Consider the following 26,680-nt stretch of genomic DNA (forward strand, 5'->3'; position numbering starts at 1 on the left):
GATCTAGAGTGATCTTGACTGGGATGCCTGAGAGAACTTGGGTTTGTTCCATGTTTTATCCTGAGCAGTTTCACCCAAACATGTTCTTTGTCTGGTGATAGCAGAAGGTGAGAACTATCAAACCAATTGCACATGTGCTTCAAGTCTGTTTTAATCACATATGCTAACTTATTGAACAAAACATGCTGTATGACAGAATCAAAAGTCAGAGTGGAAGTTAGAGTTAAATGCAATGTAGACAGTAAAGAAAAATCAGGCCATTAATATAAGCAATCTACCAAAGACAATTTTATTTCTCTTATTGTTTCTGTGTGTTTGTGTGTTTGCGTGTGTTTGCGTGTCTGTGTGTCTTCTCTACCCATTTTCAATCTCTTCTTTTCTAACAGAACTTTAGATAGCCCCTTAGGCTGTCTCAACTTTGCCATTCAAGCGTACAGTGGTTTGTATAATTAAAATGCAGAAGCAGTTAAGACAGAACTAACATTAGTGCAAAGGTATAAGCATTGAAAGGATAATCAGAGGGGACAAAAATATAACTTACTTTGGGCAGAGGGACAAAGGCTGTGAATTTTTCACGTTAGTTTTTTAAAATGTCACCAAAAAACAATGTTGAAAAAGAATATATCCTAAGAGTATATTCTTCCACTGCAGAAGCTACCCCAGAGAAAAGATTATACTTTGCTCTGAGCTATTAAGAGATTCATTACGCTTTGGCCTGCCCATCTGAATGCAATATTATTCAAAATTAGATATCCCACTGGAGCAATACTATGGCCCTGATGGTCATATTATAACATCTACTCTTCCATTTTTTCCAGGCTGAAAAAATTTTTCCCATACTTAACGCTGAATAACTGTGGGGTGAAAACTAGTATTTTAGCCGGTGCTTGAATAGATCCAAAGTTTTCCTCATAAGTACTTCAGTGGTCCATGACCTTGGAAAATTGGCATGTGGGGAATAAGACAATCAAATCCTCAGTTTTAACAATAAAATATCTCCCCCTTAGTACAATCTGATATTCAAAGTATTCTAATATGAATCACAACTCTGGGTTATAGAATCAGAGAGAAATGATTTTGTTTTCTGCCCCACTTCTTTTTAATTTTCATTTACGTTCTTAGAAATTTTAATTAATAGCATTTGCCACAATTTTCTCCTCAATATACTAGAGATTTCTTTTTCAGGAATAAATGTACTAAAATTAAAACACCTAAAATTCCTTTTAAAAGAAGTATCAATATTCTTGACTCCTTGGTTCCTATCAAAATTCCAGCCAATATATGACACCTATCATTTCCATTGAGGCAGCACGTCTCTACTAGGGCTATGTGTCACAATCCCCTGGGGAGTTCTGGAAAACTGCAGGTCTGGTTTCTATTCTGGAACAAGTTAGTGAGTATCTCTAAGGTGATGGAGCCTAGGTATTCATTTTCTGTTTTAAATTCCCGAGGTGATTGTGGTATACAATGAAGGTTGAGAACTATTACTCTAGTCCAGAGGTTCTCAGTGTGGCTCGCAGGCCAGCAGGAGCAACAGCACCTGGAATGTGCCAGAAATACAGATTCTCAGGCATTCCCCAGATCTGCTAACTCAGAAATATCAGGGATGTAAATGACAGGCTATATCTATAACAGGTCCTCTCAGTGATTCTGATGCACAATGAAGTTGAAGAACCAGTGATGAAATCAATGGTAGTCAAATGTAGTGGATAAAAGCATCACTTGAAACATTTGCTTAAAACGTGGATTTGTGTGTCAGTACTCACAAAATTTTACATTAAAAATGGTAATTGTGTGGTATTATTTTTTAATCTAAAACAGAACCTCAAAATATCAATCTGAGGATTCTACTATCAGAAATTCTGAATCAATATGTCTGGTTTGGATCTCAGCAACTACATTTTTAAAGCATGCAGAAGATCCTGTTCCAGTGGACCAACCTCTAATATGGGTGATGTAACCTATAGTCCTGTATAGCTGTAGAACTAATAATATCTGTGTCAGTTCATTTAACCAGCAACCGATGTGTTCTTTTTTGACATCCTCACAGAAATGCTTTAATGGAAAAAAGCTTTCATGCTACTTTTGATATAATATTCTTAAGGGTCAAAATAAGAAATGGTTTCGAGAGAAAATGTTTTGCATGTCCTCCAAAAAATGTTTTTATTGTTTAGCAATCTTCTTTATCAAACCAATATAATAGTGTCCTTATAAAATTTATTTCTAAGTGAATTGTCTTCTATACTGATTGCAGAAACACATTTTTTTATCCATAAATTAATACAAAATATTATTATTTTATTTTTGCTAAAAACATGTCAGATAATTTAGAGTCACATTTAATGTCAGCTATAATACTATATTGATTTAGGTTTTTATATATTCTTTTTCACATAGTATTTTTCTATATTGACAATTTTCTTGAATGCATTATTTATGATGTCACTTTAAAAACTTATATGAACATAACAAGATAAAAACTGTAATAAATAATAATTTTCATGGTAATTCAAGTGTCTTTTAAGACATTCGACTATCCTGAGATAGTGAATGTAGTCCATTAATTTAAGAAATTCTAAGAAAAAGGAAAATCAGGTACTGGGCAGTTTTTAAAAAGACACCTGGAAATTATTTTTTAATACAAAAATACTGGTTGTGTTTTGTGTTTAGATAAAGCTGCAGTCAGCACCTTTCGTCAGTTGAATACCAGTGGCAATCCAGATGACAAGATTGTCGTGAAAACTTATTTCTGGTTTTCTGTTAGGAAAAAAATGTATTTTTTAGAGTATATAAATCTATATAAAAAATGCATGACCCGTTGGCATGAACGTTCCTTTAACTGAACTTATGACTCTAATAAACTCTCTGCTGCATGGGTCACACTCACACACTGTAAATCTCTGGTCTTTTTTTTCTGCCTTTGAGTGGAATTGTTCTCAATCCCTCTCTGTGGGGTACAGTCAAAATGTAAAATCTCCATAATGAAGAGACTTTAGAACTTGTAACATAAATATCAGAATGCCTACAGGTTCTTTTCAATGGGCCTCCTAATAAGTGAGTTAGGCTCAAAGCCATGGTGTGTATAAAATAATAATAAAAAAAAATAAAGGTTAACTTGGGAGTATATCAAACTGCAGGCCTATGGAAGCAATTCATTTTGTTTTTAAAGGCAATCAGGTTTATGAATGCTTCCTTAGAAAATCTGTGAGAGATAGAAAATCAACATATTCTACATATTTTCCACTCTTCATTAAGCTTTTATTAAATGGAGAACTCCAATAGTGCATATAAAAATTCATATTTCTATATTCATAGAAGTTCCTGGACAACTCTCTTTATGTATTTTGATGAAAAAATACCATTGAGAAGTCCGATGTTTGTGATTATCTTTTTTTCTAGAGAACATGTGCCTCTCTCTGAGTGTGCCACATCCAGGAGAGAATCTCAGAACACAAAATGAGCTGATTTATATGTCTTCACAGGAATTTAACTTGAAAATCTTAAAAATGTTTTTACGTTAAAAAATTACAAATCTTTTTTGAAAAACAATTAACTATGTCTTATCAGGCAGACACTTTTTTGCAGCACTAATCACCAAGAAAAGTTGCTGAATTTTCAGTTGAACTAATTTTTAAGCAGTTGTGTATACATTTTAAACTTCCAAACCTACAAATGTAACACATAAATTCAACTGCAGAACAGATAAACATACAGCTTAATGACTTAGCTTCACTGCCATTTGTTGTATAAAAAGTATGAAGTGAATAAATCGTTATTAGGTTGCTAAACAGCCTGAGGATTTAGCAACACTCTATGGATGAATTTTAATCATCTGAGGAAGACCAGTCTAGAAGGTGTCTGGGTTTGGCATTGATGAAGAGAAATTTCTGGTCTGCTGGTTTGTAATAAAGTATCTAACTTTGTTTTTGATGTTTGATGGCTGACAGCTTTTAAGAAAATAAAACTACTATGAGATTTCCAAAGGCTTTTGTTTTTCTGTGTCCATCACTGAAAATACCCCTCTTAAACTCATTCTTAGAAATCTCATGTAAGAAAGTTCAGCTTTAGTTTTGTATTAGCTAACTTAATAATATAGTTTTTATTTCATAAAACTGATAAATATGCAGCTGAACAGAGAATTTGCTTAATTCTCCCTAATGTGAAATATGGCTCTTTTGTATATCAGTCATATATTATCTCGCAAGAAATTTCAACTTTTGTTAGTTGTTAGAAAACAACTTTTTTGCTATATGAATTAACTTATCCAACTGGTATTTATTAAGTTCTTCTTATGTGCCAGAAATTATACAGGCTTTTGAAGTATTTACACAACACAGAGCTTCTGTGGTCTAAGCACATGTGGTTTAACAGAGAAGACTAACATATAAAAGATTATGTGCACAGTGCAGGAAAGGAAGAGAAATATCTGGTATTGATCTATAGACAGGAAAAATTATTAAATATCAGTTCATTAGATCAGAATTATTTTCTCTTTTAACAGATAAAGAGAGTAACTATCAAAGAGGTCATCTCACTTGTCAAAGATCATAGTGATTTGAGAAGTCATGAGGGTTGGATCAACTGTTGCCAGCGTACTTTCATTTTAATTTTATTTCTTAGCATGAATATCTATTAAAACAAACAAGACAAATATGCTATTGTATTATCAGGTATTGGGAAGAGTAGCAGCTAGTTTATTTTTCCTTTTCAAATCCATGCCTACTGTAGACCATTCTATTGTTTCTATAATGTAAGAAACCTGAATTATAAAATTAACAATATTGCTCCTAAGTGTGCTAAATTAGCCATCAGTAATTACTTTACAATTTTATAAAAGGGTGACTCTAATTTTTAACATAACTTTTCAAATGCAAGAATCTTGTCATCTGTTAAAGCAGGCTGTTATTACTGTATCATTTTGGAATGATGCACTAAGCTACAATTATCTTGTATTAGAACATAACAAACCATCCAAAGAATTATTTATGTATAATTATGGTGAGTTAATCTGTTTCCCTTTGAATTTATAGGACATAAAATATTTTCATATGTGTATGAGTGTGGGTTTACAACACACAGTCTCAGAAACATCAAGACAAGTGTTCCTTGACACAGTTTGCATTAGGAAACAATAAACAAAGAGACTAAATAGTTGATGATTGGGCTATTTTGGAACCCCAACAGTGACTGTCCTCAGGGAAATTCTAAAAAGTCATATTATAGCATGTTACAGTGTGGGAGCAAGGGAGGTAGAGGTAGGAATAAGTTGACCTGGCCAGGACACCATCTAATAACCAATGTCTTGGTTTAGGCTCTGTGCAGTCAGAACTAAAATAGAGGTTTCTGTCTAAAACATTATGGGGCAGAAAGAAGCACTGCACAAGGCAAGTCAAATCAGAGTCTTTGGGGGGAAAGCTGAAGGTTAGGAGGACATTTGGTAGTATGGCTGAGAACTGGAGTTCGGGACAGAACAGATAAATAAAAAATGGGAAAGCTTTTGAGCAATCATTTTAAATAATGCTTTTGCAGTTTGGGCTAGTGGCTGAATGGATGTTAATTGGTTTGGAATGGCTTGAAGTATAAATGATACAAGTTGTAATAATGTCACTTTTGGATAGGGCTGCCTAAATCCAGCTGTGTTCTCTGCTACCAGGGATACTTAAGCCCATTACTTGTTGCCAGGAGACCACCTGATCTTCCCCTTTTATCACCCCTCTATTGAAATACAAGGCTCCAGACAAAGGCTAAGAGAGCAACCTGTGCACAGTATTTAGCTGTTGCTGTACCTAAGGATCATAAACGCTGCTTTCATCCTTTAAGCATGTATATGTTTAATTCAGTCATAAAGTGTATTTGTATTAGTTGATTACTAATCTTTATTCTTTCAGATAATGCTCTCATTTCAGAATTCATATAGGAAGCTGACAGTAATTTGATATATTGCTCAAATGGCTAATTTTTTGCCCCTTCTTGTGCATTTAAATACTTAAGTCAATTTTTAAAAATTTCTCTTTTATGCTAGAAACCTCACAATAACGTCCAGAATATTATAAAAGTTTAGTGATATCATCTCCACATCTGAATCATAATATGGTTATGAAATTTATCCATAATGCTTCAATGTAGAAATGAACAGGTAGAACCTTCCCTTTTTCTGTTTTTTTTTTTTTTTTTTTAAATCAGGTGTCTGATAAAGGGGACACAAACATTCTTTTGCAAATTTTTTCTTTATTTTTATTGTTGACACTATTATAAATGTCCCCATCCCACCCCCTTTGCCAACTTCTACCCAGCCCTGGACCCCCTTCCCTCTGGCCATCAGCACATTGCCATTGTCTGTGTCTATGGGTTATGTTATGCCTATATGTTATGTTACAACTGTATGTTCTTTGGCTAATCCCTTCCCCTTCTTTGATTCAGTCACTTCTCTCCCTTCCCTTCTGACAGCTGTCAGTCTGTTCCATGTATCCATGCCTCTGTTTCTATTTTGTTCGTCAATTAATTTTGTTAATTAAATTCTGCATGTAAGTAAGGTTATATGGTATTTGTGTTTCTCTGACTGGCTTATTTCACTTAGAATAATAGTCTCTAGGTTCATCCATGCTAATGCACTGTTGGTGGGAATGCAGACTAGTACAGCCACTGTAGAAAGCAGTATGGAGTTTCCTCAGAAAATTAAAAATGGAACTGCCTTTTGACCCAGTGATCCCACTTACGGCAATGTAGCCTAAGATTCCCAAAACACTAATCAGAAATAATACATGCACCCTTATATTCAGAGCAGCATAATTTACAAATAGTGAAGGTCTGGAAACAGCCCGAGTGCCCATTAGTAGATGAGTGGATTAAAAAAGCTGTGGTTCATTTATGCAATGGAATCATACTTGGCCATAAAAAAGAGAGAACACATAAACTTTTAAGTAGTTTGTTTTAGTCAAGTAAAATAAAATGGAAACAGTTAAATATATTCATAGAACATTTTCTATCAAAGTCAAACGTTCATGATTCAAAAGTGGCTGAATAACTACTGATGTTTTTGTTACATTGAAACTTTTCGTAAAATATGTGATATATTATTACTAAACAAAAACATTTTATACAGAAGAAAAATCTACAAAGTTAGAGAAACTACTACTGGGCATCCTAGAGGCCCTGAAAATTCTGAAAGACTCATTTGAATATATTTGTAAGAAAGTGCCAGAATGCTCACATGGCAGGCCTGTGAACATCAGAGAAATGCTACTCCGAAGAAGAAACCCAGGAAACAACCCAACAGTGCCTGTCATTATAATATCTGCACTTAGAGTCCATTTTCTCATCAACATGCAGGATGTTTTATTGAACCCTAAAATATGATGAGACTAGCAAAACCAGCCTGCAGTAAATTTATTAAGCAGGGGACACTTACCTGTATTCTCCCCCTTGCCCTTGGATGTTTCAGTTGATCTTGGATATCCAAGTGAACTTTTGTACTATCCATCTCCCTCTGTAGATCATTCTGTGAATGTCTCTCTCAGTGAGGCACCTGATAGCAGAAACATAGTGGAAAGTGGTCTAAATCTGCCAATAAAAGGTATTTCTGGTCCCATTTTTCCTACGTAATTCCTCTGTGTTTTCTCAACTTTAAACAATATTATTTAAGCCATATTATTAATATGAGGAGTAAATGAAGTAGCATCTGTAAACTATCTTTAAAAGTCTGAAGCACTTAACATCCAAAGCAACATATGATTAATCTTTAATAATTAATTTCCACTGATAAATATATCACTTTATTAAACTCCAGCATCATGCTTGTGTTTTTTTCATGTAATAAAATATTCATAGAATCTCTCCATATCACCTCTGGTTAAGCTGAGATCCAGGAAATGAGGACAGGCATGTGGCCACACACCTTGCTTAAAGATAGGATACAAGTTCTGCTACCCTTAGTCTAGTATCTAGCTTCTTACTAAATAAGTCTGGAAAATTATAAAGGTGAGAGTGAGAGAAGCTTTCTTTATTGAATTTGTCAGTCAAGAAGAGAGTTCTTAATGTGTCATGGTGCCTCGTCATTGGAAAGAAATAATGGGTCTCTTCCCACCACCTCAAGCCATCATATGAGGATCCAAGGTTCAAGTGCATCATGGACTTATACATAGTATCTTCTGGAATTTGAGCCTCACAAGACTAATCCTTAACTCTGCTGGGGGACTCTACACGAGAGAATGATTAGAACTTCCACTGATAAGGTTGAGCTGGTGTCACTGGAAGTGCCAGAAATTTAGAATTTTCCAGGAAAAAGGTGTCAAGTTTCTTTTGGGGATAAATGGGTACAAGAGAGAATTCTACAAACAGAACTTTCTGCTAGGGTATCTCTTAGGATTAACTTTACTTTCGACTAAGATAAAACTCAAGATAATGTTACATTAAACAATGTAGTTTATTTCTTTATTTATTTAGCAGATAAGTAGCCTTGGGTTAGAATAATACTCTATATTATCAACTAACCAGGTTCCACCTTGCATGGTCTCAAGGCAACCTGTGATCCAAGATGACTGCTTTTCATACCTCTAGGTCTGTACCAGTCAACAGCAGGGGTCAGACATCAGCAGAAGGAAAACAAAAAGAGATGTGAAGGACACTTACTAGAAATTACATATAACACATGTCATACCATTGGCTGGAATCAAATCACATGGTCACACAAAACTTCAAAATATCTATGTGATCATTTTAGAAGGATATATGCTGTTAATTACAAATGAAGGAATTGGTCTGAACTTGTTATCTCATACATGTAACTCCAGCTTAATTATAAGACAGCTAAAACTATATTATGCATTACATAAAAGTTATATTTTATTTCACATAATATTGACTGGCTTTTTGCTACTGACTTTGTATTTGACCATGGCCTACTCTCTTTTTTTAGACCACCACACCTAGTTTCCATATTTCTGCATTCTAAACAGTTGGATGCAGAACAAAGTTTTATTTTGCCTTAGGAAAAAATTACAATAGAGGAAATACTGTGGTCAGGAATAGATTATTTAACTTACTAAACCACATGCTCATTCCACAGAGTTGAACTTCAGATGAAGGCATCTGGCCTTGTTTTTCTCTCCAACAATGTAAGCTTCTGACCTAAATTAAAGTTTTCAGGTTGTCAGACACAAAGTCTTTTGGAAACCGATCTCAAAGGAACTGTTTTGTACTCACTAAGATAAGCCCCAGCTGAGTTGTTATGTGACAAATGTAATTCATCCACTCCAGAGTTAGACTCTGGCAGAAGTGCCTTTCCACTCCCTGCTCATGGTTTATTACCAAGAGTTCCAACGTAGACTGGTTGACATTAAATCTGGATCTGCTAATATAATATACCTAATTTCTTTTCTGAGACAGACCTTTTTCTAAAACTTTGGACTGAAAATAAGAGCAATGAAATCACAAGCTATCCACTATTTCATCAATTAATTTGTTTATAGGATTTATGCTCAGACTACTTCCAAAGGCTTTGAGGTAGTTCAGTCTTCAGAACAGTCTTCTATCACTGCCAAGGGTGGTTTCTGGCTGGGTCTCAGGGACAGTTTCACATCACAGAAAGAGTTCATTGTGGATACCCTGATGGTATTACCCTAGCAATGTGACCTCCCTCTATGTCAAAATAAAAATATCCCACCATTCCCATGACAACGCAAGGGCTCTTCCATCACACTAACATGCCAGTGAAAGTAATTATAACCCACCCGGAAAGGACCCTCTCATAGTGAAGAGTATAGTAACTATACTATAGACAAACACTCCATGCATGGGGCAGAAAATGAATCCCAGTGAGCATTTTTATAGTGAATAGCTATTTGTCTTAGTTCCCAAAGGATGGAATATCTGTCGTATTCATTTTGATGTCTTGCCTGAGATGAAAACACATTCAGTAGCCTCTCCTGTATTTTTTCATAACCATGGAAAACTGTATATTTCCTTTCCCCTCTTCCAAATTTCTCTCTCTCGCAAATCATTAGACACATTCTATGAAACATCCTAATCATCTATACCAAACAGTCCATCTCTGCCTTACCTAAAACTTGACTTCCTTGAGGATTCCACTGCTCTTTGACATCCTGTTCATTCTGTCACAGCCATCTTACCTCAGAATTCACTCTTAAGATCAGTGATGCCATTTACAGACTAATATACCCTCATCTTCATTTAATAACCCAAGTACCTTTATCTGTGATACACTGAAGCCTTCATTTTTGCTATTGGTTTTTTATTTCCTACTTACTGACAGTTTTAGCAATTGTGTCATGTTATTTTTCCAACTAAAGCCATGCTACCATCTGGGTGACCCCAGTATTCATCAGTGCTAACCTTCTTCTAGCCTCTCAGTCCCTGGCCTTCTTATCCTCAATATCTTTCATTCCTATGCCATGTTAGCCACACCCCTAGTAATCCAGAAATGCTTCATTTATTAGTTAATTAATTTAATTCAAATATGCCATTGATATAACTCCAACCTTTATTTTTTTCACTCCATATTTTTAGTAGACTTTTAAGATATGCATGATAATCTCTCCACATTCTTTTCTCAATCCTTTTGCAGTCAGTTTATTTTTCCTATCTATTATCTCTCTAACTCTCATTTTGCAATTCTAAGAGTAATCTTTTATTGTGTCCTTTTTCTCACCTTCCCCATCCTTCTGATGAATCATCTTTCTTTTAGTGTTTTCTCATTCTAGCATACTATACAGCCCATTCTCCATCCAGCATCCAGAACTATTTTTCATTTTATATATAAATTAAATGTTTTATTTTTAAAATAATTATAGATTTACATGCAATTTAAAAAATAATTCAGACAGATCTTGGGTACCCTTTACAAATTTTCCTCCATTGACAACATCACAAAAGCTATAGCACCATATCACAACCAGAACATTGATACAGTAAAAACACAACATTTTGATTGCCATAAAGATTCTTTCTGTCATTATTTTATAGCCATATACATTTCTCCCAGGCAACCATTAATCTGCTACTCTTTTCTATAATTTCATCATTTAAAGGATGGTATGTAAATGTGATAATATGGTCTATAATCTTTTGAGATTGATTTTTTTTCGTATAGCATCATTCTCTGGAGATTCATCAAGGTTTTGTGTTTATGCTCCATGATATGTATGTACCATATTTTGTTTGATTATTTGTTCTTCAAAAAACAGCTGTTTCTGAGCTTCGGCTATTATCAACAGAGATGCTATAAACATTTGTATACTGGTTTTTACTTGCACACAAGTCTTAATTCCTCTGAGGTAAATACCCAGAAGTGCAATTGCTGGGTTGTAAAGTCATGTAATACATGTTTAGTTTTTTTAAAGAAATTGTCAAGTGGTTTCCCAGAGTATCTTACCATTTTACATTCCCATCACCAGTGCATAAGTGATGCAATTTCTCAGCAACCTTTCCAGCATATAACATTGTCACTATTTTTATTTTAGCCATTTTGATAGGTGCCTGGTGATCTCTCATTGTGGTTTACCTTACATTTCCCTATTGATTATGATGTCGAGTATCTTTTAATTGCCACTGTATATCTTTGGTGAAATGTCTGGTCATGTCTTTGCTCCTTATTTACTTGAATTTTTGATTTGTTTTGCTGTTGAGTCTCAAGAGTTCTTATGCATTTATTCTAGATAAGAATCTTTGAAATTTTTTACTATGGTAAGTCTTCTAATTCATGTACATGGTAGGTCTATCCATTTATTTAGATCTTTGATTTCTTTCATCAGCATGTTATTGTTTTCAGCATATAAGTCTTATATATGTTCTATTACATTAACATTTAGGTATTTCTTTTCATTTTTGAACAACTGTAAATGGTATTGCAGTTTTATTTTTGATATTAATGTGTTCATTGTTAGTCTATATAAATACAGTTGATTTCTGTATGTTAAGTTGTATCCTATAACTTTGATGTACTTGTGTATTAGTTTTAAGATTATTTTTTATTTTTATTTTTGGTATATTCCTTGGGATTATCTACATAGACAATCAGGGGATCAGAGACAGTTTTCATTCTTTCTTTCATTGTGTATGCTTTCCATTTTTTTGTATTGCCCAGTTGCAGTAATTAGAACTTCTATCACTATGTTGAATAACAGTAGTGAGAGCAGATATGTTGTCTTGTTCTTTTCTCAGAAAATTGTCATTCCTTCATTATTAAATATAATATTTTAAATTAATTTTTGCTTGTTTCTTTGTTTGTTTATTTATTTATTTTTAGAGAGAGGGGAAAGGAGAAAGAGAGGGAGAGAAACATCACTGTGTGGTTGCCTCTCACTCGCGCCCCCAACTGGGGACCTGACGTGCAACCTAGTCATGTGCCCTGACTGGGAATCGAACCAGCGACACTTGTCTCGCAGGCCGACGATTAATCCACTGAGCCACAGCAGCCAGGCATTATTAAATATAATATTAATTGTATATTTTGCTGTACTCTATCAAGTTGAGGAAGTTTCCCTCCCTGTTTTTATTTTCCTGAAAGTTTTTATAATAAATGGTTTTTAGGGACCTCTAGTTTCAGCTCAAACATGTAAAAAATTTATAAGGTATCATTTCCATGTTACAGTAGGAAAAAATGCTGAAAAAAAGTGAAAGCCTATTACTGTTCTTGGACCCCTCAGGGAATTGAGGTCTCAAGGCAAACCACCACTCCAAATCTGAAGGGAAAACTGAATAAAGAAAATTATAGCTGAGATCTGCTTATCAGGAACAGAAGCCTCTGGAACCATAAACTGATACACTTAAGTGATAATTTTGGCAAATTTCTGGAAGAGGGGGAACGTTAGCGTAAGAATGAGAAACTCTTGGGGGCTGCAGTCTTAGAGGATCCCAATACTTTCATGAGTTATTCCAGAAACCCCACCAAGTACTTACAGTGAAAGACAAGAGAAAATCTTTGTATTTCTGCCAGGGTGTTGGAAGATGAAACTGACCATTTGAAATATACCTAGAACATTTGCCATAGGACAGCCAGTACTCTAAGAGAAATAATTATTGCCTTATATGATACGGAGGAAAAGAAATGACAAATCTCTAGCACTCTCCTGTCGTCTGTGTTACCTAATGAGGTAAAAGAAGCTTAGAAACAATTGTGAAGATCCCAGGACAGGAACATAGGCCCATTAAAGACTGAGAATCATAAACATAGAGAATGTTTCCCCTCCAACCATACATGTTCCCACCATCATATCAATAGGGCTTGAGTATAATAATGTGGATTACAGCTGAAAGAATTGCAAAAAATTATTTAAGAAATAATTTTGATGGAAACCCCACATAGTAAGGGAGACAAAAATCAAGAACACTAGAGGGATATGAAGCCCCTGGCACCTACAGCTATAGCAAACATTAATCACAGCTGAACTGCTAGTCAGATTAACATTAAAGCTTCACACTAAAGCCCTATTTAACTCTAGATCTATTACTCAATACATCTTGTACGGCTTTCAACAAAAAATAAAAGCCATGATAAAAGCCAAGAAAAAAACACGGGCTGATGAGAAAAAGTGAGTATCAGAATCAGATTCAAATATAGCGGAGATATTGAAAAACCAGACCAGGAATGTAAAACAGCCAGCAAGATGACAGCTAGTGGTGGCTGGGGATGGGGGAGCAGTAGAGGAGGAAGGATTGAGCAAAAAGGGAAGAGGACTCATGGACGTGGACAACAGTGTGGTGCTTGTTGGGGGCTGGGAGAATAAGGGGGCTAAATGGTAATGAGAAATAATAAAGATTAAAAAATTAAAAAATTAAATAGCTATATTTTATGTTAATGGATCTAATGGAGAAATATAGAAATTCTAGGAAAGAATCAAAGGAAACGTTAGGAATTAAAAACACTGGAGCAAAAATTAATAAATGACTTTGATAGTCTCATCAATGAACTGAAACAAAGCTAAGAAACAAATCTGTGAAGGTATGTCAGAATAAACTTCCAAAACTGAAATGCAAAGAGAAAAAGAATAATAACAGACATATACAAGCATACACACTATTCAAGAACTGTGGGACAATTTCAAAACATTTAACATATGTACTATAAGAATACCAGAAGGAGAAGAAAGATATGAGAAAACAAAGTGAATGCTTAGAGTAATAATGGGCAAGCCTTTACAAACTTGTTTTATCAGTTGCTGAAGAGAGGGGTGTTGAAGTTCCCAACTATAATTGTATTTTTATCTATTTTTTATTAGTTTTTGTCATGTATTGAAGGTCCTGATTCTGCCATATGGCTAATATTACTCCCATCTTACATTATTTGGGATTGCTATGTCCTCTGTATGGATTGAACCTTTAAGCAAAATATATCTCTGATAATTTTCTTTGTTCTGAAATCTATATAATGTTAATAAAACCATATCTGCTTTCCTTCAATTAACATTTGCACGATATATCTTTTTCTGTCATTCTACTTTCAACTTATATAACTATATTTGAAGTGAGTTTGTGTAGACAGCACACAGTTGGGTCATCTGGCAATCTTTATCTTTTAATTGGTGAATTTAGACTTATTTTACACAATCTACAAAATGACAGGCAATCAATAAATGCTTGCTAGAATTAATTTCATCCTTATTTGTGGATTTCTTATACAATGACTATTGCTGTGTCTGATGTTTAATAAACAAGGACTAAGTATGTCTAATATATTCTTTCCCTTTTATGGTGGGAATTTCCTACTTTTCTCTAGTTCCATTCTTATCCTCCACATGCTTTTATAGCATTACTAATTAATCACTTTGAATATTCCTGTGACTAATAAGAAATATTTATAGGTATCAGGAACAAAACCAGAAAAATCTGGAATTTGATTCTACTTAGTTTTTTCCAATTTGATAAAATTCAATTTGGGTGGCTTTAATATTTTTAGTTTTATTCCTTTAAAATAGCAATGGTATTTATGCATGTTAATATTTGTAAAGCAATTTAGTGTAGCTGATACAATATATCCACTCTAAGATTTCTTAACCTCAAGCTATTCTTTAGCTATGTATTTTAAGCCAAATATTTCAAACAGTAAAATTTTGCTGTTATATCACTTTATTGTTATCTGACTTCTTTTATTAAACAGTTAAAAGCCCAATCCAGTTTATTTTTTACTAACAGTTAAATTTTATTTGAGTGAAAGTTTTTCATTTTGTAAAATGAAGTAGTTTTCATTGCATTGAAACATTACAAAATTCATTTTTGAGGTGTTAAGTTTATTAAGACTTTGGGGTACACCTAGGGGAGTTTCTCTTATTAAACTTCAATGAGGTTTTATTTTCCTTGAAAATTAGTAATTAATTTTGGCTAAATAAATACCAATCTTTTGGTTAGTATGTAATAAAATGATGAGCCATGTTGCAGACAACTCATGACAAGTAAGATTTGTTTCTTCTACATCTATACTATATTCTTGTTGGTCTTCTTGGAAAACTAACCTCTTAACATTTGCAAGTTGTTTTTTTTTTCCTTTTTCTTCTTTTAAGAAGTAGTTTTGAGGCCCTGGCTGCTGTGGCTCAGTGGATTGAGTGTCGGCCTGTGAGCCAAGTGCCGCTGGTTCGATTCCCAGTCAGGGCACATGACTAGGTTGCACATCAGGTCCCCAGTTGGGGGCGCGAGTGAGAGGCAACCACACAGTGATGTTTCTCTCCCTCTCTTTCTCCTTTCCCCTCTCTCTAAAAATAAACAAACAAACAAACAAATAAATTATTTTTTAAAAAATTGTCTTATTAGAGAAAAAAAAAGAAGTAGTTTTGAGGGAGAATAATTTTATATCAATGTAAAAAGATATATGTTCTCAGTCTGGCACTTAATTCAGAGTGTTTTACTCTTAATATTTTATTATATGTAAAAGGTTAAAACATAGAATAAAGTATAAAGAATTTTATAGTGAATGTCCACATACCCACTACCTGGATTCTAACATTATATTTTATTATTCTTATTTTATTATATATATGCCTATTTACCCATCTGAAAAGAGATTTTAAGTGTGACATAATTAGAAAAATTGAACAAATACTGGTGTTCAGAGTGTTTGAGGTAATCTGATATCAGACATTACAAAAATTACCAGTTGCTGGTAGTGACTATTACAACCTTCGCTTGATCTTGTTAGAGATGTAATTAAGAAATCTCTCCAATTTTGTCCTTGTTCTGTCATTAAAAAGAAAAATGGGGTATACCATCCAAAATAATAAATATTTTAAAGCATTAATGATACAGGTCTGTATGTCTATATCCATCATCACGGAAGTTTTTGGCATTAAAAGAAATTCCAGCTATATATGATTATTCTAACTTTATATATGACAAAATAGAAAACCAGAGGCATAAATAGATTTCTTTACATCATATACCTAGTAACTGGCAAAGACTTGATTCTGGCCACCATCAGTCTGGCTCTATATCCTATTTCCTTTCATTACCTCAATGTACCTCTCAAGCAGTATGTCAGAAACTATGACAGTGGCCCAACAGTATCAAAATGTAAAGGGCTAAACATAATTTACAAAACAAAAGCCAGTGAGGAAATATCTTAATTTTCAAGAAGTCAACATTTGTGACTTTAAAAATACAGACAGTGATCCCAAAGAAATGTTGACTGACAAGTTCTTTTCAGCTCATGTTACCCATATGGCTTTCGGAGGCTTAGGAGATCTCAGAGGCCCAGCCTCATGGATTTGTGTTGGGTGATTGGAGTAGTCTGGGGCTAACTGCTAGGGTCTATAGGCAGAAACAATGGAGACATTTGCAGATGTCATTTAAGAAGTTTCTTTCCCAGAGAAGTTGAAAGAACTAGGCTAAAGGGAGATTTTTGAGGACAGAGATTAAAGATGAGACAAGACGTTACCAACTGAGAATACCAAGACGTTTCCAGAAATAGGGAAAATTGTTCTCAACTAAACCATAAAAGAAGTAATATTTCTGAGAATCCATTTGATTCTCCAGTGGCTTTGGTCATTTGACATGAATTTAAAAGTGATAAACTTGGACACTTACATGCTTTTAATTATTCTCCATTGGTTTAAGTATTTATTCAAAGCCTATAACCAAATAAGTAGCTTTTGGCATTTCTGCAGCTCATATGAATCTCAAGTAAATATGGTTCACATATGTAAGAAACTATTTTACAAAAAATATTATTCTAATTTTCCAAAAAGCATAACATTCAGAACAGTAGAGATTGTATTTGAATCAACATGTGATTTAAATCAGGATTAAATTATTAAACATATTTTCCTGGAAAGGACAAGTTCTTCTGAGTAAGAGAATAGGTCAAGTTAGAAGCTATGAAAAAACACAAAGAAGCATTATTTATCAGAAAATTTCCAAAATAAATATGAGATAAAAATCTAATAGATCAGCTACAATTAAGTGGCAATACATAAAATTATATCAAAATAAAGAGAACAGAATATTAAAGTTTCATTCAGATTCCTAGTATTTCACAAAAATTATTATTTGGAAAATCAATTCAAGCAAGATGCCAAGGGCATTTCTGATTTAGAATGATTTAGAAATAGAGTATTTGTTTTGCTTCTTTCTTAACTATAGTTCTTTATTGACTTTTCAAATTTATTTTTATGAACATCTAACTCACACCATCAATTCAATTAGGAAACATTATCATACTGTAAAACCAAAAGCAGTTATTTGGAAAGTTAAATAATAACATAGTCAAGGAAATTAGAATAATGTCTTATGAGGAAATGGGGTTTGAAGGTGGAGTGAAGGAACTTTCTGGGGCAATGAAGGTGTTCTATATCTTGATTAAAGTGTGGGACTCATTGATGAAAGCCCATTTAATTGTATGGTTAAGACCTATACATTATTCCATAAGCATATTATTAACCTTATCTACAAATATTAAATCAAATCATCTTTATCAGTTTCTGCTTAGTGTTCTAAAGAGAATTAAGTTTAGGAAATAAAGAAGGAAACTTCTGTATCATTTATAAAACATATCTGAAGAAAAATACGGTTCTCCTTATCAAATAACTGGCTGGATGGGTTCGAAAAGATATGTAACACTAAATACCACTGAGAAGTAAAGCATAAAAATGGAACTTGGAAAAATATAAATAGGAAGTTACAGTAACACAGAAAATATTATTTTAGCAAAGGGTGGTATGAGAGAGTAGGAGTAAGAGCAGAAGGAGACCTGAGTTTAATTCCTAGTATAATTACTTACAAACTGTGACCTCAGCAACTTAGTTCCTTCTTGTTATGGTAAAAATAATCTAACAATAAATGCAAAAATTTCATAAAAATTTTTAGTTTGATTTAGGTAGGACTCACATCACCAACATTAAGCCTAAATGATTTGTGAATGATATAAGGATGAGTATAGAATTTTACTGAAAAATTTTAAATTTAGACAGAAAACAAAGCACATGATATGGTTAATAAAATAGAATCAATTGAAGTATTTTAGGGTTTGTTTATTTTTGGTTGGTTTTTAAAGTTTGTCTTCTAACAATTGGAGTGCGATATCACATCTAAAGATTTGTGACTGGTAGTTTTATAAAAGAAGAGTGATTTGGGGAGAACCTTTCCTTGAATTGATGAGTGTGATCATTACCAATTAGCAATAAAGTTCACTGCACTATTGATTTTAATAACAGTATGTACACATAAGTGATACATAGTTTTGTGTGTATGTGTGTGTTACAGACTATGTAAGAATCTGATAAAATATCAAATGTCTGTACTGAATAATACATATAAACATATATATATATATACACACACACACACACACACATATACACATATACTATATATATAAAATTTCAGGTGTTTACAAACCCATAAAAACTTATTTTATGAGGTGCAAAAGTACCCCTAGTTAAGAGGCTCTAATGTAGCTCCTGGTGATTGTTGTATCTTTCTATAAACACAAAAATAACTGTTACAGAGGTATAAAATTTTGCATCAATATTTTTGAAATAAAGCTATATCATACACACATTTCTATGCAAAAAAACCCCACCATCATGTTGTGGAGACAATAGTTTCTGTCAGGCCCTCTCACGCTGGATGCCCAGGCATGGGCTGCTTAGAGATAATAATTAGATTTGCATGCACAGTGCGCTCACTGTTATATCAGCATTGATGTCATATTTTGGCAAGTAGCTGGCTTTGTCTATGCACAGTATGTAAGGGGGTGGAATCCCCATGGGATCACACATGTGGTGGCATGGCAGAGAGAGAGAGCAAGCAAGTGCACGTGCTGTAGTACCCACAATAAGGGAATGTCAGACATCCCTTTGCTATCTTGTCTATTTTTCCAGTTGCCCAAATCAAGATTGAACTTGCGTTGTCTAGAATGGTTCCACAACACATGTCAAATATTTTTAAAAGGCTGTCTTATTCTAGGTTACTCTGGATTAGAGAGAGAGATATCAGTAGTTTAGAGTCTAAATGATTATAGAGTAGAGCAAAACAGACCCAGAGAGCTAAATGTAGAATTTTAGAATAAGATATTGATAACAGGCATATGTGAAACATGAAGAAATGCATAAGTGAATGAGTGGAGCAATGTGTGAGTGAATGAGTGAGTGGCTGAGTGAATGAATAAAATGAAAAGCTGATTAGAGCCAACCAATGACACTGAGGAGGGCAGGGAGTTGCCAGTTTTTATGTCCAGGTAGCTGAGAATACAAAGACAAAGTCAGTGAATTAAATGTAACCCATCTTTTAACTTCTGGAATAAATTAAAAATATCTGTGCCTTTATGATTTTCGCAGCGGATGACTTTCTATTATTATTTTCTTATAAAACACACCTTCTCCTCAACAAATCACTCCCATGCCTCATTCCACCTCTCCCCAATGCTACCCTCCTAATCAGACTCAACCAATGAAGGATTTAAAACTTGGCCAGTTGTGAGGGGAAAAAGTCTCTCTTTTATGAAACTGTGTCTGTAAAGGCTGGCTTTTGTTCAAGCCACAGGAACTTTAAACAGTCTGCTAGCTCAGTTGGCACAGACAGGTTCAAGCAGAGTGGGATGAAAGCTGCTACCAGACTTTTAATCTTTCAGGTGGCAGGAATTCTTGATGTTTTATGTCTTATCCTCTTGAAGATGCTTCATAAATGTATCAGCACAGAGTGACATATTGTTAAAATTTATTTGAATGATATATCAAAGAGGGAAAAGTAGAAAAAACAGATAAATGATTCTCAATACAGGTACTTATTCAGTTTCAGGTGACTATTCAGATTATCTGATTGGTTAGGAATCGCAATCCTGATTTTGAATTTAATTCAATTCCAACATTTTTCAAAAACAACCTTTATTTTCATTTTGACAGCATAAAATAGAATGAGACCAGCTCTGTTTCTGGCTTATGTGACTTGTGAGATTTTTAGTGTCTTTGAGCATCAATATCTTGATCTATAAAATAGGAATAATTGTCATACTATATTTGTTGAAAAACTGTATAAATAAATATAAGAAAATGTAAATAAAGTACCAAGTACACACAAAGAAACTCTTTAATAATTTGTCATTTTATTAGTATTAATAGCACTGTGTCATTTTAATTGGCTTTTTACACATACTGAGAATTGGGTCCTTTACCTTTTAGAATATTCAACTGATTATGTAAAAATAATATGATTTGCATTAGTACTTATACTCAGTACACAATTTTGGAAAGTATTACTTTGCATTTATCACATTGGTGAGATTTCTAACTCAAACGTTAAATTCACTAACTACACCTAAAATGCTCTATTTCTAAGGTTAGTCTTTACAAAAGACAGGTATCAAGTGTCTAAGTGTTGTATTTTAAGAGGTAATATTTTTTTCCCCTTCTCTTGAAGCTTAAAGCAGACACAGAAAGAAAACACAGTGTAACATTTGGGACCCTGATTCATTCTGATAAGTATATGATCCTTAAGAAAGGCCTTCTTCATGTTCTTTCAAAACACTTTTTTTCCAACATGAGATTATATTTTTATTTGGATATACCATTGTTCATATGTAATATTTGAACATCAATAAACTGAAATGCTTCAAATGTATGTCTGTGACAAACTCATCAGGAAAATGTATATAAAAATAGAATTACTTAAGATAGATTTTAGAAGTTAATTTATAAATTGTCCTGAGATGATAAAGAGGCCTTAAAATAATCTATAGATAGTCCTAACAATATAATTACTTTATAATCTATGAGTTCACTCTTCATTTATGTTGCAGTTTCTGTAGCTTTTTTATTTCAGTTTCCTGTCTAGCTCAGAGTCTTTAAAGATTGCATTCATGTTTCTTTTTTTTGTGTTAAGTCTGAGTATATTGGCCACAAAGTAAAGTGATTTGTTTCCTTATGTTGCTCTAAGCAGAGGTGGGTATAGTTAAAAGATGTTCTGAAAGTTTTTGGTGTGTTTGGAAAGGGCTTGAATTTTACACAGTGAGAATCTTTGCACATTCAGAGGTTATGAATTTGTATTGTTAACTTTGAACTCCCCAGACTGAATCACATTAAGAGTATTTGTTGGAAGATGGAAAAAGATTGTTTAAAACAATAGTGCAACTAGTCGATATCTACTTTAGTCTCATGGCAAAGAGCTTTGCTGCTTTCTTATTGATTTAAATTTAATTCAGCAGGCTCATGGGACAGTAGACCAGGTGTGATGGAAAGTAGCCATAATCTATCTTAAAAACCCAGTTTTGCATCATTTTATAATGTTTTGCCTGATTATTTTCCCCTATAACATCCTCTTAAAAATAACTACTAATAGAAAGTACTCTGAAAAAATCATCGTCTTACCAACTTCATGTGTATTATGTCTTCGTCTCACACAGCTGTCGCTGCTTTGCAGGATAAACTCGGTCTGTGATTGTGGTCTCACTCTGGCAGGCTGTACTGGTTTGCAGCAGAAGTGAATGAAGGGTTTGGAAGTGGAGTCAAAAACCTGGGAACCACACTGTTTACCAAAAGAAAGAGAAAGAAAAGTTGGCCACTGTTCATGCTTATCCAATGGTTGATGATGTCTATAGAACAAGGAAATGATGCTCACAGCCCTGTCCCAGTGTGTGTGTGGTGGGTGGGAAAACAGGAGAGGCAAGAAGGAAGGCAGGGTCTCCAGGGACCTGGATAAAGTTACTCAGTTACAGCAATTCATTTTGCTTTCTAAATTACTCTAAAGTGAAAAAAATAAATTAAAATAAGAGAAGGGTGTGGAAAAGCTTCATAGTTTGGGACTCCATGATTATGACATTTAACTTCATAAGAAAATGAAGTTATTATTAGCTTTAAAAGGATGCTTATCATTATTACTTATTAAAATTTTGTTTATAATATAAATGTACAAGTGGACTTTGAAATATTATTTTAATCTTCACCTGAGGATATGTTAATTGACTTTAGAGAGAGTAAGAGAAACAGACAGACAGACAGACAGAGAAGCATTGATGTGTGAGAAAACATCAATAGGTTGCCTCCCATATGTGCTCCTACCAGGACTGATCTCACAACATCTTGGGGTACTGGGCAGTGCTCCAACTAACTTAGCCACCCAGCCAGGGCTGAAATGCGTCCATCTGAATATTCTTTTGACAATTCTTGCTGCACACAGTCTACTGATTTGTGCACAATTACCATCCTGAAATTTGAAGCTATGTAGAAGCATTCAGCACATGAGATGATTGATTCACTTCCTACACACAGAGCAAACACCAACATTCAGCACAAAGGTAGCAAGTAACTCACAGTAATAATCCAGGATTATTACACGGAGGGCAGAAAAAACTCAAAATAATATTTTTGATTTTCAAAATGTGGATTTTCTTTACTTCTCTGAGTCTCCTGACTCATTATTGGACAGAGGGGAAAAATCGATGTCTACAAGATAACACGAGATTAATGCATTTTATAAAGGATTTATGTAAACCCTTTCAGGTTTTTATAAGGGAAACAGTATTGACCTGTGTTGCATTTTATGGCCAATAGTCTGAAATGACTTCTTAGTTATGATGTGAAAGGAAGTGGAAAATCCAAAAAATTTAATAGAAAATCATGTTTCTTTCTGTTTTAAAATATGCTTCCCTTAAATTGAGTTTGATAGGTGAAATAATGTAATGATAACAAGTCAAGGAAGTTTAAAAACTAATAACAAGTTTGAATTTAGAAAGTGTGACTCACACTTCAGGTTACTCATTACAATATGCTTGATGTTTTGTAGGAAGGAATAGTTATATACATGGAAATATCTGGATTAGAGGTTGAATGTAAGTGAATAACAATTCCTATAAATTACTCAATATTTAAATGTGTTTATATCATCTTAAAAAATTACCTTACCTCCTTGTTTCCTAAGATCTCAAAGTAGTTACCTATGAATTATCTCATATACTGTGAAAATATTTCTGTAAAGTAGAATAGTACTTTTGATATTAGCCTTGCTTTTAAAAATCAAAGGATCACAAAATAAATATTAAGTTCCCTGAAATTAAAGTTGATGCATGAAAGAAGTTAATTGATATCCTGTATAATCTTCCATTGGGATAAAGGCATGCAAAGCAGAGGGTCGAGTTTTTTTCAAAATGAACTTTTTTACTGATTTAACTTTTGCCTTCTTTTTCTTAATGATTTGTTTTCTCTCTTGGAGTTAGAAGAATTTAAAAAAAAAAACTAATTTATTTGTTTCTTCATTTACTAATATAAGGAAACAATGTGAGAAGTACTCTGTGCTCACACTGCTGTTTGACTCGGTTATAGCAGCACCCGTTCTTAGATGTTTTTAGAGCCAGTCAGTCCCTAAGAACTTCCAAACCAAGTGAATAAATCCTCAATAAATTGCTTGACATTTTCAAGTGCTAAAGTAGTTCAAACAGTTTCCTATATCCCGTGTCCCTCATTTTTTCACATCTGTGTTTCCCACTAATCAATACCATCACTTTTTAAATTATTCTTCAAATATAGAAGCCTTAAAAATATTTCCCTCTAAGAAATAGCTGATATGAAATATTTTATTACTATATAGGTTAATTTGACTGCCTTTTTTTTTTTCCTAGTGTAAGAAAAATTTGAGGTCTTTAGGAAATGTGTATGAAGTGGTATTTATAGCAAGGTAACAGACATTAGTCTTATTTACTTAGGTATAAATGTTACTTTAATTATTATAGCTTCCTTTTGAATTTTGCACAAATTTGACCCAAAATGCTAAATCAAAAATAAGGAATAAAGTTTAATTTAAAATTTATTTAAAGGAATAATATTGTATTTATTTACAATGCCATTTATTCTGTTTTTCCTCCTTATTATTCAACTTATTTTCATATGCATAATAAAGCTTGTTTTTAACATGAGCCCCTATAATCATTCCCTCATCACTCTTATATACTCATACAATATATTCCACATATAATGACACTCACAGACAATGTCCATCCTAAAAAATTCCAGATTCATTGGTAACTATAGAGTCCTAAACATAGGCAGTAGATACCTTATACAGGAGTGCCAAACATAAAGAGAGACTCACACTAAAAGATTCTAGATTATTAGCAAAGCTTTAGACCTATACAGGGAAACAAAGATTAAGAGCTCTAACTGTGTGGTTCAGTGGGTTGGGCATTGTCCCACAAACTGAAAGCTTGCCAGTTCAATTCCAGGTGAGGGCACATGCTTGGGTTTTGGGCCAGGTCCCAGTTGGGGGTGTGCAAGTGAAAGGCAATTGATAAATTGATGGATGTTTCTCTTACACATCAATGTTTCTTTCCTTCTCTTTCTCCCTCCCTTCCTCTCTCCTTAAAAATAAATTAATAAAAATCTTGAAAAAATAAAAAAGGGCAACACTTTTAAAAAAGAAAACAAAGATGAAGGGAAAAAATTTAAGGGAGTAGTAAATTCGAATGGTTTTATATTTACACAGTGTCAGCTTTTGAAATGTGTACAGCACAAAATAGGGCAGAAAAGCAGTATCTCCTTCTGTATTCCTTCTACCCTCAAACATTTTGGAAGTCTGAGTCAGCCAACAATTGGACGTGAAGAGCGTGCAAGAATTATAATAGTAATAGGAAAAAGAGTATATATTCTTGCAAAACATTACTTTTCATTCCAGCAGGAGAAAATATGCATGACTATTTATCTTGGTTTTGCTGCTCCTCTGCACTGTTCAGTATGGGCTGGCTGTCAGGAGGGCTTTCCACAGTCGCTTACAAGAGAGTCACTATTCGTTAGGGTAATAAGGAGATGCTTTTGAGAGTGTTGAGTTAAAAGCTCCATTTAGTCTTTCACTCAATCTGCTTATGTAACATAAATATTTTTAGTGCCCAGGAGTTCAAAGAAGCTAATATGTTGTGTTTCAGAATGACAAATAGAACACACTAAAAACAGCATTAGAATGTTTTCCTAAGCAAGTTTCAGGGAAATGTGTGGTGCTCTGAATGGAACTCCACATAGCATTTTGGCCATCGAGCATTTCCTTCCTTGTGCTCAGGCCTGAATGAGTCATTGTGCCTGGCCGTCCCTGCTCCCTAATAGGTCTGGGCCTGGCCATGAAAAAGCAGCAAGCAGAAGCCTAATTCATATTTGGCTCCCAAGTGACAGAAAGGAAATATTCCTTCTGGTAATTTATTGATGAGCTAAGTCCAGGTGTAGGTGCCCATTTCACTGAATAGAGCATCTTCGCAGCTTAGCTCTCATCCTGAGTGGCAGCCAAGGAATTCCTACCAGTAGTTACCAAGAGAACACACTCTTTCTTATTGAGGTGTGAGATATGAATAGCCTTGTACAAATAATCCATTCTGGGGAACATGTTAGGAGGCATTTCTACTGCATACTTATGGTTACCAGGAAACTATTTGAGGTATTGTGATATCTCAATAGCCTTCTAGCTTTATTTCATTTCCAGAGACATTTGATTGATGAAAATCTTATTAGTGGAAGGTATCACAATCTTGACTCACTTGCTGACATGACCAGTTGTGACACAAGAAGTCCTATCTGGAGAAAAAAAGAAATTTTTACTAGTTTACTGTCTTCAGCAGACACTGCTGTAAAATTAAGAACATTTAAAAATATTGACTTTTATTCACATGTTAATATCTTAATTAGAACAAAAGAGTTCCAAAAACACAATCACAAAGCTGTTTTTATCACCTGAAATGCAAAGAATACCTGAAGTGCAGTTGAACATCACATAGATTTTGAACTACACGGAAGGTTCATTGAGTGCACTATCAGTGAGAGAACACTAGAAGACCTTAGCGGTCATGTTTTATGACATTCTTATCACAAGAGGACCCTAAAATATAGATTCTTTTTGAATCTTGAATAAATCTTCATGGGCTTCTATTTCAAAAAGTTCCAGGCTACAAACCATGAATTAAGTTTGATTTAGTCAAACAATTAATATATGTTGAAGAAATGTAAATTTATCCCAGAAGGATATATGTGACTATGAAATTTGATAAAGCTTATCAATTTTAGGACCTATTTTGAAAATATATTTCTCTTCTCAAGAAATTTATGTTTTCTGTGTTTTAATTGCTTAGTACATTCAACTTTATTTTTCTTTACTCCTCTTTCTTTACAATGTCTTCCTCTTTCTTCTCCTTTAATGAATTCCTACATAAGACCACTCTGCACTGCAACACAGTGGAGTAACTCATGTTTACGACTCATTTTTTTCTTTCTATATT

At 33.8% G+C, this 26,680-nt stretch overlaps 1 long non-coding RNA gene across 1 annotated transcript in view; it reads right to left on the reverse strand.

Moving 5' to 3' along the window:
- LOC150007385 (uncharacterized) overlaps positions 1-21,951 on the reverse strand; it is a 40,970-nt gene extending 19,019 nt beyond the window's left edge. Inside the window, exons 1-2 of the long non-coding RNA XR_016511815.1 lie at positions 21,804-21,951; positions 7,409-7,525 (exon numbers count right to left, since the gene is read on the reverse strand). This is a non-coding gene — a long non-coding RNA (uncharacterized LOC150007385). The remainder of the gene's footprint in view (positions 1-7,408; positions 7,526-21,803) is intronic.
- Between the last annotated feature and the right edge of the window lie 4,729 nt (positions 21,952-26,680).

The sequence above is a fragment of the Furipterus horrens genome, unplaced genomic scaffold, assembly GCF_987537825.1.
Source record: "Furipterus horrens unplaced genomic scaffold, mFurHor1.1.pri manual_scaffold_6, whole genome shotgun sequence".
In the NCBI taxonomy this organism is placed as follows: domain Eukaryota; kingdom Metazoa; phylum Chordata; class Mammalia; order Chiroptera; family Furipteridae; genus Furipterus; species Furipterus horrens.